This window comes from Lonchura striata, unplaced genomic scaffold (assembly GCF_046129695.1).
Source record: "Lonchura striata isolate bLonStr1 unplaced genomic scaffold, bLonStr1.mat Scaffold_147, whole genome shotgun sequence".
NCBI lineage: Eukaryota > Metazoa > Chordata > Aves > Passeriformes > Estrildidae > Lonchura > Lonchura striata.
Window position 1 is genome coordinate 335,289 of NW_027461097.1, and position 11,263 is coordinate 346,551.

Below are 11,263 nucleotides of genomic sequence, written 5' to 3' on the forward strand. Positions count from 1 at the left end.
TGTGCAAGAAGTGTCCCCTTAGACCAGCTAAAGGGAAAGTGTCTGTTTTGATCACAGTGCTGAGGTGCTCAGGGCAGAGCAGTTCTGGTGTGTGTCCTGTCACTTGTCTCTGGTGCACTCTGTGTTCTTTGGGTCTCTCGGTCCTTTCTTCTCCTCAAAAGCTCTCTCTCCCTGTCCTGTGTCACGGGTGTCTGCACGTATTTGTCCCACAACTGCTCTGCCCTGCTGCATAGCCTGTAATAGCACAAGTCCTGGGGACTTGAAATTTGTAATGCAGGGTGTAGTTGGGCTCTAGATTGTATCAGGAGATTGACGTAACATGTTTGGTGCTGTTAAGTTGTCCTGCAGCCATTTGACACTAGTCCTAACTTCCTTTCAGATGCAGACAGTTCAGATCAGTGGCAGAGAGCCCCAGTCCTGGGTGAGGGTTTTCCCATGATCGGGTCAGTCATTGTTTGCATTTTCAGGGGAAGCCTAAATAGTGACCATGTTACAGCAGTGTTCTTTGCCTTTATTTTTAGGAGGTCCAGGCAGATAGCAGCAGTCAAGGCCCTGTGTGCCAGGTGAGCAGTGGACAGAAGGAGTTGTTCTTGCTCAGGTTTCAGGTTTTGGTGCAATTCTAAGCATCCACTCTTGGTTACTTTGTTTTATTTTAGGCAGTCATTTTGCAAGATGTCTCTGGTCCGGATGTCTGGATGTCCAAGGCCAGGTGGGTGCAAGCGTAAGGTCTGGGTGGGTGTGCTTTTCAGGGCAGGGGGATGTTGTTTTCACAGTATCTCAGTGTGGGTTGTTTTGCTTTGTTTTTTTGCAGGTGCTGTCGCTGCCCTAGCTGTGTGAAGGAACAGAGGCGAGCGGGTGAGTTGGCATTTTGGCACAGTGACTCACAGGTGACCCTTATGCAGCAGCATGCTAAGTGTGTACCTTTTTGTTTTTCAGGTATCCTCCAGGCAGCTTGTGGAGTCAAATTGAGACTTCAGGTGAGCCGGGGCAGCGGTGTGTCGGAGTTTCGGGGATTCCTCTTTTCGTGGGCACTAGTTGCATTTTCTGTTTTGTCTTAGGTACCCTGAGGAGGAGCGTAGCTGAAGTTTGGAAACAGCAGCACCGAAGCTGATGCAGAGAACGTCTCGCCGTCCACATCCAACTGACATTGGATTCCATCCGGTTGTCTTGCAAAAGCCAAGTGCTGGGGCCAGTAGGTGGGAGATGGGGGGAAAACCTTTACTATCACAGGAGGCTATTTGATGTTAGCTTGGAGAATAGGCCCATAGTGGGACGGGCCCCTCGGGAGCAAAGGGAGAGGGTTTCTCCTCAGCCCCCCCAGAGTCTTCGCTGGGCAGGGCAGTTCCGATCCCTCTCTGGTTCTCGTGACGTTCGCATCGGCGGCCTTCTTTGACTCTTGACATTGTCGTGGATCTTTTCACCATAGGAGCCCGCCTTCATGTCTGGAGCTATAGCTACAGTCACCCTGTAGTCATTTCTTCCTTCTCTAGGCCTACTGAGCTTCTTAGGCTTCCTCTTAAGTGCTTTGGCACTAACATCTTGAAAGGAGTTGCATGTCATCATCAAGTGCTACTGCCCTAGGGCTTTCTTTTATTTGGCATCATCAGCCCATGGCTCATCTTGGGCTAGGAATCTTGGGTCCATAAGGTGAAATTGCCAGGCAGTTTCCACTTGTGTCCGTGTCACGTTGTCTGTGTCCGTGTCACGTTGTCTGTGTCATAGGCCTTTGTTACATCTCCATGCTTTAGCAACATCATTTTGTGCCGTATTGGCCATATTTTGCTCACGTACCTTCCCGGATATCAATTATTCTGGCATTTTTACATATTCACTTTTTGGGTCCGGACGATGTACACGAGATGTTCTCATCCATCTTCATTCTCAGTTTTGGTAGCCCTTCTCATGGACTTCCGTACGGAGCTTATTAGCCCCTCATCACCTGACCACAGTAGTTCCGTAGCATCTGCCTTCTCAAAGGATATAGGGCTCAAAAATTAGTCTTCTGGAGAATTATATCAAGTCCTCACTTATCTTGTATCTCTGTCAGCTTACGTTGTATGCACTTATGATGCACCTACCTGTGTCTGCTTCTATTGTATGTGCGTATGTTGCGCCTACCTATGTTAGCTTATATTGTTTGTGCTTACACTGTATGTACCTACGTTGGCTTATGTTGTTTGTGCTTATACTGTACGTACCTACGTTGGCTTATGTTGTTTGTGCTTATACTGTATGTACCTACGTTGCCTTATGTTGTTTGCGCTTATACTGTATGTACCTACGTTGGCTTATGTTGTATGCACCTCTGTTGTGGCAATTATGATCGGAGCTGCCTTGCCCGGGCAAGTAGTCACGCTCAGGTAGAGCAGTTATAAAGCTTTGCCGTTCATCTGTTCTCTACGGGGTTTGGGGTACAACACTGATGGGCCCAGAGTTGGTATAGCTCCTAGCTCTCAGATAGTCAGTCACTGACCGCCTCCCCTTGTCTCGTAGGTCCCCGGGTCCCTACAGAATTTCCTGGAATCTACCATTTGACATGGAGGTCCTGCGGTCAGAAGAAGCGTTTAAGCATATTCTTCAGTGCAGCGTTTCACGTAAGGGTGGCAGCCAGCGTGTCAGCAGAAGAATGTGTGAGAGTGTGACTGTCTGTGTCTGTCTGTGAGAGTTTGTGTGTGCTTGTGTCTGCAGCTGTGTGTGTGTGTGGAGCAGATACAACCTTGTGTGTATGGCCTTTGCCTTTCAGGGGGGGTTTTCATCAGGCAGGAGGATTTTTTGGGAGTCTCCGGAGCGAGTTGCCGTGAATGTGAGTTTGTGCGTAACGCGAAGGGGGCGTGCACGTCGGCGGAGCGTTTTGCGCCGTTTTTGTTCCGGGTGCATCATAACAATAAAAGCGTTGTGGACTTTTCTGAAATGGAGACACGGTTATATTGTGTCAATATGTATTTGGCTTGTAGTACATTATATTGTTCTGTCTTTGCAGTTGTTCCTATCTTTTGATGTATTTTGCTGTATGTAAATTGGACTTGTACTTTTGTGCCTAGGTATGATGTATTCTTTGTTGTATTTGTCTCTGTACTTGCATTTGTATGCATTGTTTCCCTGTGTATTGCTGAAGTTTAAGGGAATAAAGATTAATCAGCCCTAATAATGATGCCTCTTACCCTCTGCCCTGCCCACCATTCATCTCCTGTCTTTCTTTGGTGTGGTTGAGTCCTATCATTTTCACCCTTTTTCTCCCTTTGCCTCTTACTTTCCTCTTTAGTCTATTCCTCACTTTATCCTTCCATGTGTCACTCTTTGTCTCTGCCTGTGTTTTCCTTTGTTTCCATTTCTAACACATCTCTATGTTTCTCTAACCCTATTTCCTTCTCACCCTATTTTCTTCCATTCCTCTACATGTATTTCCCCATGTCTCTTTGTCTGTCTCTTTCAATCTAGGTTTCACTATGTTTTCTTCTTTTTTTTTTCTTTGTCAGCCTTTGTCTTTCTAACACTTGCTATCATTGTCTTTGTCTCTGACCCTTTTTCCTTTTCTGTCCAACTTTAACTTTTTTGTCTAACTCTCTATTTCTTTCTCTCTTGAACCCTACCTTGTGTTCAGTCTCTCCATTTGTTTTCCTGTAGGTTTTCAGCTCTATTTCTTCTTTTTCTTGTCTCTCTATTTGCTTTTCTCTTTCATTTCAAGTGCTTCCTTTTCTGTTTGTCTTTCACTCTTTTTCTCCTTACCCCTCCTTTCTTTTGCCTTTCTCTTTCCAATCTGACTTTTTAGTTTTTCTTTTTATCTCTCTTTTATTTTTCTTGCTCTGTTTTCTTCTTACTCTCTTCCTTTTCTTCTTGTCACTCTTTCTTCTTGCTCTCTTCTTCTCTCTTCTTCTTCCTCTCACTATCCTCGTCTTCTCCTCGCTCTCTCCTCTTCTTCTCACTCCTCTTCCTCCTCTCTCCTCACTCCTCTTCCTCCTCTCTCCTCACTCCTCTTCCTCCTCTCTCCTCTTCTTCTCACTCTCTCTCCTCTTCTTCTCGCTCTCTCCTTTTCTTCTCACTCCTCTTCCTCCTCTCCTCTTCTCACTTTCTCCTCTTCCTCCTCTTTCTTCTTCCTCTGACACTCTCCTCTTCTTCTTACTCTCTCCTTTCACTCTCCTCTTCTTCTCACACTCTCCTTTTCTTCATCTCACTCTCTCCTTCTCACTCGCTCCTCTTCCTCCTCTCTCCTCACTTTCTCCTCTTCCTCCTCTCCTCTTCTTCCTCTCTCCTCTTCTAGTTCTCTCTTCTTCTCACTCTGTCCTCTTCTCACACTCTCTCCTCACACTCTCTCCTCTTCTCACACTCTCTTCATCTCTCTCTCCTTTTCTCCTCACTCTGTCCTCTTCCTCCTCTCTCCTCTTCTTCCTCTCACTCTCTCCTCTTATTCTTCTCACCCTCTCCTCTTCTTCATCTCACTCTCTCCTTTTCTTCTCACTCTGTCCTCTTCCTCCTTTCTCCTCACTTTCTCCTCTTCTTCCTCTCTCTTCTTCTTCCTCACTCTCCACTTCTCACCTCTCCTTTTCTTCTCTCTCTCCTTTTCCTCCTCCTCTCTCTCTCCTTTTCCTCTCCTCTTCTTCTCACTTTCTCTTCTTCCTCCTCTTTCTTCTTCCTCTGACTCTCTCCTCTTCATCTTACTCTCTCCTCTCACTCTCCTCTTCTTCATCTCACTCTCTCTTCTTCTCACACTCTCCTTTTCATCTCACTCTCTCCTTCTCACTTGCTCCTCTTCCTCCTCTCTCCTTTTCTTACTTTCTCCTCTTCCTCTCCTCTTCTTGTTCTCACTCTCTTTTCTTCTTCTCACGCTCTCCTCTTCTTCTCACTCTCTTCTTCATCTTTCTCCTTTTCTTCTCAGTCTCTTCCTCCTCTCCTCACTTTCTCCTCTTCCTCCTCTCACTTCTTCCTCCTCTCTCTTCTCACTCTCTCCTCTTCTTCTCACTCTCTCCTCTTCTCACACTCTCTTCTTCATCTCTCTCCTTTTCTCCTCCTCTCTCCTCTTCCTCCTCTCTCCTCTCTCCTCTTCCTCCTCTCTCCTCTTCCTCCTCTCTCCTCTTCCTTCTCTCTCCTCTTCCTCCTCTCTCCTCTTCTTCTCACTCTCCTTCTCTCTCTTATCTTCCTCCTCTCTCTCTCCTTTTCTTCCTCTCACTCCTCTTCCTCCTCTCTTCCTCTTGTCACTCTCTCCTCTCTTCTTCTTCTCACACTCTCTTCATCTCTCCTTTTCTTCTCACTCTCTCCTCTTTCTCCTCTCTCCTCTTCTTCTCACTCTCTCTTCTCACTCTGTCCTCTTCTTCTCACACTCTCTTCATCTCACTCTCTCCTTTCCTTCTCTCTCTTTCCTCTTCCTCTTCTCTCCTCCTTCGCATTCGCTGCTCTTCCTCCTCTCTCCTATTCTTCTTCTCTCTCCTCTTCCTCCTCTCCGTCTCCTCTTCTTCCTCTCACTTTCTCCTCTTCCTCCTCTCTCTTCTTCCTCCTTTCTTCTTCTTCTCACTTCTTCCTCCCACTCTCTCCACTTCTCACTCTCTCCTCTTCATCTCACTCTCTCCTTCTCACTCTCTCCTCTCTCTCATCTTCCTCCTCTCTCCTCTTCTTCCTCTCACTTACTCCTCTTCCTCCTCTCTCTTCCTCTTGTCACTCTCCTTTCCTTCTCACACTCTCTTCTTCCTCTCACGCTTTCCTCTTCTTCTTGCTCTCTCCTGTCCTTCTCACACTCTTCTTCATCTCTCTCCCTTTCTTCTCACTCCTCTTCCTCCTCTCTCCTCTTTTTCTTCTCACTCTCTTGTCTTCCTCATCTCTCTTTTTCCTTACTCTCTCCTCTTCCTGCTCTCTCCTTTTCTTCTTCTCCCTCTCTCCTTATCACTCTCTCCTCTTCTTCTCACTGTCTCCTTCTCTTTCTCTCTTTTTTTTCCTTTCTGTACTTAGAATAAAAAAGCAGGAGTAGAAAATACTGTGCTCCGAGGAAGTAAAAAAAGAAAACAACTTTAAAAATAAAAATTTCTACTCCCTGGGAGCATCAAAGTAAAAATAAAAATTTTTACTCCCTGGTAGCATCAAATTTTCTACTGCTGCGCCTGACAATATTTTTGGGTAGGGGAGGGGTCTGTCTGGTAGCCACACCCCCACCCTGAATCCTCCCTCTACCCTAACCCCTTCCCTGACCCACCCTCCACCCCCTCCCCCACACCCTGACCCCACCCCTAACCACGCCCCCAATGCTGACCCCCTCCCCCTAACCCCCACCCCGTCCTTACCCCCTCCCCTGGCCCCGCCCCCAGCCACACACCCTCCCCTGACTTCTACTGATACCTATTAAGATACGTATAAAAATCTGAAATAAAATATAATAGGAATAAATGTAAGAAATTATGAAAATATAATTTTCCATCAATATCCATTACAAATCCGAATGTGAATATAAATATGAAAAATAGAAAAATAAAGCATATTGAAATGCAGCTTAAGAGGAAAGCTTTTTTCTTTCGGTTCCTGTCGGGTCGCAGGCAGGCTTTTTGTTCCGTTCTTTCCCGCGCGGACGCTTTGGGGCGTTCGCTGCCGAGGCCGTGCCGGCGGGGACGGCGCGGTGCTGCCGCCGTGTGGGCAGAGAGCGGTACTGCAGCCCCCCAGCCAGTGCCCGGCAAAACCACCGAGTGGCTTGGCGCGGACTCGCTTGAAAAGTGCTGCCGCCTTGTGGGCACAGGGCGGTACTGCAGCCCGGCCGCCCTCTTGGGAGCGGCTTGGCGCGGACTCGCTTGAAAAGTGCTGCCGCTTTGTGGGCACAGGGCGGTACTGCAGCCACGCCACCCACGGCCGCCCTCTTGCGAGTGGCTTGGCGCAGACTCGCTTGAAAAGTGCTGCCGCCTTGTGAACACAGGGCGGTACTGTGGCCCCACCACCCACGGCCGCCCTCTTGGGAGTGGCTTGGCGCGGACTCGCTTGAAAAGTGCTGCCGCCTTGTGGACAAAGGGCGGTACTGCAGCCCGGCCGCCCGCGGCCTCCCTCTTGCGAGTGGCTTGGCGCGGACTCGCTTGAAAAGTGCTGCCGCCTTGTGGGCACAGGGCGGTACTGCAGCCCCCCCAGCCAGCGCCCGGCAAAACCGGCGGGAGGGGCGAGGGGCGGCAGCGAGCGGCGAGCGGGGCGGTGTCTGTGAGTGAGGGGAGGGCTGGAGGCGGCTCCGCGGCGGCGCCGGATTAGGATGGCAGCGGCGAGGGAGGCTTTCTGTCCCGTTCCGGCCGCCGTCCGTACCGGAACGCTTTGTGCCTTTCTGTCCCTCGCCGGCCGCCGTCCCCCACGTGTCGCGAGCCCGGCGCCGCCGTGATGGCGGCGGGCGGTGGGACCGGGCTCGGGCGGCTCTGGAGGCGCTGCTGGAGGTGGGATTCGGGGCCCGGCGCGCTGAGGGCGGCGGCACCGGGGGGACAGCGGGGGAGGGCGGGCGGGAGCAGCCGGAGGGGACCCGGCACCGGGAATGGGATTGGGGGGGGCGGGACACACGGACAGGCCCCGGAGCCCTCGGGACCCCCAAAACTCCACCGGGACCCCCAAAAAACCCCCCGGGAACCCCTCAGAACCCTCTGGGACCCCCCAAAAATAACCGGGAGCCCCCCGGTCCCGCAGGGCGAAGGCGCTGGCGCTGACCGGGAACCGGGGAGTGGAGCCGGCCATGGACTGGTGAGGGGGGACCCCAAGAACACTCCCGGGACCCCCAAAAATACCCGGCGGGATCCCCCCAAAACAGCCCCGGGATCACCAAAAACAGCCTCGGGAACCCAAAAATTCCCTTCAGAAGCCCCAAAAATCCCCCTGGGACCCTCAAAAACCCCCTGAGACCCCCAAAATTCCCTTCAGGACCCCAACCCCCCCCCCCCCAGGACCCCCAAAATTCCTCCCAAAAACCCCCTGAAACCTCCAAAATTCTCCCCAGGACTCCAAAGCCCTCCCTGGGACGCCCAAAATTCTCTTTGGGACCCCAAAACTCCCCCTGTGACCTCCAAATTTCCCTTTAGGACCCCTGAAATTCCTCCTGGGACCCCCAAAACCCCCTGAGACCCCAAAAGTCCTCCTGGGATGCCCCAAAAACCTTCCAGAACCTCCCAGGACCCCCTCCAATTTTGGGTCCCCCCCCGATTCGGGGTTCCCCCCGGTTTTTGGGTCCCCAGGCTGGTGGCTCATGAGGACGACCCCGACTCGGACCCCGAACTCCCCCCGGGTTTGGGGGCGCCGCCCGCGGGCCTGGGGGGGCCCCGGCAGCCGCTGGCCCCCGAGGACGAGACCCAGAAGTGAATTTTGGGGGTCGGGGGGGAATTTGGGGGTTGGGGAGGAAATTTTGGGGTATGGGGAGCTCAGGGATATTTTGGGGTTCAGAGTGGTTAATTTGGGGTTTCAGGGTGTTTATGGGCAGGGTTTTCGGGTATTCTCGGGAGGGCTTTGGGGTATTCTTTGGTGGGTTTTAGGGTATTTTTGGGTGGATTTTTTGGGATATTTTTGGGACGGTTTTGGGTTGGTTTTGAGGCATTTTATGGTGAGTTTTTTGGATATTTTTAGGAGGGTTTGGGTAGTTTTGGGTGGGTTTTTTGGGGGCATTTAGGACGATTTTGGGGTATTTTTGGGTGGGTTTTGGGCTGAAGGCGGCTCAGCGGCGGCGCTGGAGAAGGATGGCAGCGGCGAGGGGGGCCCGGCGGGGCCCTGCCTTTGCCAGCCCCTCCTGCCGCCCTCCTTGGAATGGTTTGGGGCAGTATGGGGTTATTGAGGTAGGAGTAATTATTTTGTTGTTGTTGATTTAATGTGGTGTTTTTTTGTTTGTTTGTTGTTGTCGTTTGATGTATTTGGTTTGTAGAGCAGGAACTGTAGACAGAATCCTGCAGAAGTAATATGGAATTTGTCCTCCCAAAACCCACCCGGCTTCCAACCACTTTCAGCACGTGGTCTTCCTTAGCAGCACATGGTACCCCACACTTGGGAGCCGGTGCACTCTACTTTTCTCTCCTCCTTTGCTGACAGATCCTGCTGAGGCTGAGGACAAAGCCCTACCCCTACACGGACAAGGCAGCAGACCTGGTTCGGGAAGCCAGCGTGCTCCAGGCTGCTCCAGGACTCTGATCAAACATCAGCATCCCCGTCTCTCACGTTGATGGTATGTGGTAACCCCTTAAGAACAGAATTCCACCTTTTCTAACCCTAAGCAGCAAACTGGGGATGGGTAACTCTAGAAATCTAGAAATCCTGTCATGTAAGGACCTCCAGGTTTCAGCCCTCCGTGTGTCCTTGGTATCAGAAGCTGGAATTGCAGAGTTGCCACTTTACCTCCAAACGTAATTTTTGATGTGGTTGTGCCACTTTAACAGTATATGAAATCTCTCTTCATGTTCTTGCAGCAGCATTTTCGAACCACAATGGAAATCTAGTCCTTCTGCCCGGAGCTGTTCACAGAATTGTGGAATTCCAGATGGGTTTGGATGGGAAGGCACCTTTTTTTTTGCAGCATTAGATTTTTGCAGCATTGCAGCTTTTCAAGCTTCTAAGTAAGTTACTTCATTCAGATTTAAACTCTCTTGAAGCATGCTTGATATGGTTTGTTTTTTTCATTGTTATGTTAGTTTTTGTTTTGGTTTTAATTTGGCTTTCTTTTTTGCCTGGCGTAGGAAAATTTTACAGCTCTCACTTTTTTCTTCTCCAGTTGAGTATTACCAGTGTTACCTTCTTAATTCAAAAACCATTTGCTGTATGGAAAAAGCACCTTGCCTTTGTGAAGGGCCAGGTGGGAACTGTTTTAATGGCCAGTGGCACAGCCCTGTAGCACACAATTCCCAGGAAGTGGGGAGCCCTCTGCCAGGCAGAGCCACCTGGCCAGGTTCCTGCGGGTGCTGCTGCTGTACCCGGCTGATGAGGTGAGAAGCAGCTTGGCTTTACTGCCAAAATAAAACTCACCCGTTTTCCTATGAATCCCAGCAAAGTGGTCCCAAAGGCTCTGTCACTCAGTCTCTGCTTCCATTGGTGTGGAGAGGCTGGATCCCAGTTATCACCCCAGCAGTGCCCCTGCCTCCCTTTTCCCCACTTTTCTGTTCCAGTCGTGCGAAACATTCAGGCTTTGTTTTCTTCCCCCTGCGGTTCACTGCAGATCCCAGAAAACCCACAGGAGGGAAGATCATTCCTTGTGCTTCCACCTCCAGGTGAGAGAGGAGATGGTCACATCCTAGGAGCCTGATTTTGGAATGTTTTATGGAATTGGCCCAGTGGCTTTTACTTCTGGGGTTCCTGGAGTCTGTCCCTGGCAGGTCCAGCCTGTGCTTCAACTGAGAGCCCTCAGTCCGCAGGGAAGTGAACCTTTGGGGAAGTTCTTACAGCTCTGCTTAGTGCTTTATGAATGGTGATGATTTTCTGGAAGTAGGCTGTCCATTCTGACCCTTTTTCTTCCCTCTCCCTGCAGACTACCTGCTGAGAGGCTGAGGTGAGACCAGGATCTGTAAAATCCCTGACTCTCCGTGTTTTCCTGAGGCTGAAGCCGTGTTTGCTGTCAGTGACGACAGGGTGGGAGATGCTAAACACTGAAAACTTTGGGGTTTTTCCCCTGAACTCCCCAAGACTCTCTGCAGCTGTGCCCTGTCTCTCTCTTGAAAGAGTTTCTGGATTTACAAAGGTTTTTACATTCTGCAATATTTATCTATAACTCGATTAAAAAGAATCATACTGTATCAATGTGGTGTTAATTACTTTGTTTGAGTCGGTTAATTAAAGCAAATTGTTGGTAAGGGGTTTGAACATCCCTTAGTTGGAGCTGGCAGCTCTTATTTAATTTCTCTTCATTCCTTTAATTTCTTTCAATTATTTCTTGAGCCATTACTGCAATTAGGATGTACAGTAAGGACAAGAGCATTTCTGCCCTGCTGATTGGGAAATCCGAGCCCAATTCCTTGGAGAGATTGAGGGGATGGGGATCTGTGCCTCAAGCTGGGTTTTGACAGTGGGAATTTGGTGAGGAAGGAAGAGGAGAGATCCCACGGAAAGTGGCTGAGGCCAGTTCCGCTGGCTTTGGGTGCTCCTACCCCCGAGAAAATCATCCTGGCTGAAGGGAGCTGGAAGAAGCCAGGGGGCTGCGCCGGGGGCTGTGCAGGGACCCCAAACCCTGGTCAGGGGCGCTGGGCAGTGCCAGCTGCAGAGGAACGCTGCAGAGGGGCTGCGCTGGAGCCCCTCAGCTTCCATGCAGAGATGCTGGCACTGCGGGGCTTTCGGGACACTGCCGAGAGGCTCCGCTGCC

The 11,263-nt window shown here is 50.5% G+C and overlaps 2 long non-coding RNA genes across 5 annotated transcripts; both read left to right on the plus strand.

The window, feature by feature from the left end:
* The first annotated feature begins 676 nt into the window (after positions 1 to 676).
* On the plus strand, positions 677 to 10,700 carry LOC144248480 (uncharacterized). Of its 4 annotated transcripts, none has more exons than XR_013341767.1 (7): positions 677 to 709; positions 812 to 855; positions 937 to 977; positions 1,059 to 1,196; positions 2,494 to 2,594; positions 9,010 to 9,142; positions 9,384 to 10,324. It is a non-coding gene; the product is annotated as an uncharacterized LOC144248480 (long non-coding RNA). The 4 variants fall into 4 exon arrangements; XR_013341768.1 differs by lacking the exon at positions 677 to 709 and adding an exon at positions 10,436 to 10,700 and having other exon boundaries at positions 797 to 977; positions 9,384 to 9,530; positions 10,127 to 10,178; XR_013341769.1 differs by lacking the exon at positions 677 to 709 and having other exon boundaries at positions 797 to 977; positions 9,387 to 10,324.
* On the plus strand, positions 7,301 to 8,246 carry LOC144248481 (uncharacterized). The gene is made up of 3 exons (XR_013341771.1): positions 7,301 to 7,382; positions 7,627 to 7,680; positions 8,169 to 8,246. It is a non-coding gene; the product is annotated as an uncharacterized LOC144248481 (long non-coding RNA).
* Positions 10,701 to 11,263: the final 563 nt, after the last annotated feature.